The sequence below is a fragment of the Monodon monoceros genome, unplaced genomic scaffold (assembly GCF_005190385.1).
Source record: "Monodon monoceros isolate NGI ecotype Baffin Bay Population unplaced genomic scaffold, NGI_Narwhal_1 Super_Scaffold_1, whole genome shotgun sequence".
In the NCBI taxonomy this organism is placed as follows: Eukaryota; Metazoa; Chordata; class Mammalia; order Artiodactyla; family Monodontidae; genus Monodon; species Monodon monoceros.
The window spans coordinates 41,868,633-41,870,662 of record NW_021703765.1 but is presented as its reverse complement, the minus strand read 5'-3'; positions in this window follow the sequence as shown (position 1 = coordinate 41,870,662).

Here is a 2,030-nt window from a genome sequence, read left to right as displayed (position 1 = left end):
CAGAAGCAGTCCCAATGGTCATGGGTGGTGGCTGGATAACAGGGAAGCTTGGGATGCACAGGGTGGCTTCAGCAGATTCCCGACAGCTGGCGCCTTGACGTGGATGAGCTTGATTTGGAAAAGAGTCAGGAGGCAAGTGGTAAAAATGACAGAAGGAGGAGCCCCAGAACAATTGCTTTCCTCCTATTCTCAGGTCAGTCTTCCTCCTTCAATTCAATTACCTTGGAATGGAAAGAGGTTTTCCTAGAATTGGGGAGGGTGGGGTACCACTAGCTCTTCCTCACAGCTTTCAAAATTTCTACTGCCACTTGACACATAGGCAGAAGCAACAGGGAGCACCCTCAATCCTCAGCCTTCCTCTCTTTCCCCCCATGTTAATGCTCTGAAGTCCTCCCTGGCTATTACCCACTCCCATGTCCTCCCCTCCTTCTTGGCCTTCTTGGCCCTGGGTACAAACATAGATTGTGTGTGCACAAACTCCACTCAAAGAAGTGATGCCTCCTCAGCTGCCATTGGCAAATCAGGAATACACAACCTGCAGTCACATCTATCAGAAGTTATCTCCCCATCTAAGCATTTTGGTGTAGTCTGTCACACCTAGCACTGCAGTTCTGCCCGAGGTCTGGCGCTCTGGTCCACAGCAGCAACTTCACAGATGTGTTGTGTCTACTCCTTATTGTCTGCGTGCTGTGGTTTGATTTTCTAGATGTCAGAGGAATTTCCTACAGTGCATATTGAAGTTATACAAGTAAGTGAATAAAGAAATATCTGGGGGCTTCCCTGATGGTGCAGTGGTTGAGAGTCCGCCTGCCGATGCAGGGGACATGGGTTCGTGCCCCGGTCCGGGAAGATCCCACATGCCGCGGAGCGGCTGGGCCCGTGAGCTGCAAAAAAAAGAGGCCACAACAGTGAGAGGCCCGCGTACCGCAAAAAAAAAAAAAAAAAAGAAATAGCTGGAATATAATTTTCTTATTGCAGTCCTTAAAATTTTTTAAATTCAGTTTACTTAAACTAAAAAAGGAAAAACCCAGTTCACCCATTTCTCCCACCATTTCCCATCCCCTGTTTCTTCTTTTAAACCACCAATCTATTCTTTGTATCTTTGAGCTTGGCTTTTTATTTATTTTTTTTTTCTTAGATTCCACATGTGAGTGAGATCATGGGTATTTATCTTTCTCTGACCTACTTATTTCGTTTAGAATAATGGTCTGTTCACGTTGTTGCACATGGCAAGATTTCACTATTTTTATAGCTGAATAATATTCCATTGCATATATATACCATAGTTTCTTCATCCATTCGTTCATTGATGGGCACTTAGGTTGATTCCATATCTTGGTTATTGTAAATAATGCTGCAATGAACACAGAGGTGCATATATCTTTTCAAATTAGTGTTTTCATTTTCCTTGGATAAATACCCATAAGTGGAATGGCTGGATATGGTAGTTCTATTTTTACTTTTTTGAGGAAGCTCCATACGGTTTTCCATAGTGGTTGTACCAATTTACATTCCCACCACCAGTGCACAAGTGTTCCTTTTCTCCACATCCTCACCAACATTTGTTATTTCTTGTCTTTTTGGTGGTAGCCACTCTAACAGGTGTGAGGTGATATCTCATTGTGGTTTTGATTTGCATTTCCCTGTTGATTAGTGATATTGAGCATCTTTTCATGTACCTACTGACCATCTGCACATCTTCTTTGGAGAAATGTCTATTCAGATCTTCTGTCCATTTTTAAATTGGATTGTTTGCTTTTCTGCTATTGAGTTGTATGAATTCTTTATATGTTTTGGATATTAGCCCCTTATCAGGTATATGACTTGCAACTGTTTTCTCCCATTCAGTAGTCTGCCTTTTCATTTTGTTGATAGTTTCCTTTGCTATGCAGAAGCTTTTCAATTTATATAGTCCCACTTGCTTGTATTTGCTTTTGTTGTTTTTGCTTTTGGATTAGATTCAAAAAATCAAGGCCAAGATTTATTTCAAGGAGCTTACCACCTACGTTTTCTTTTAGGACTTTATGGTT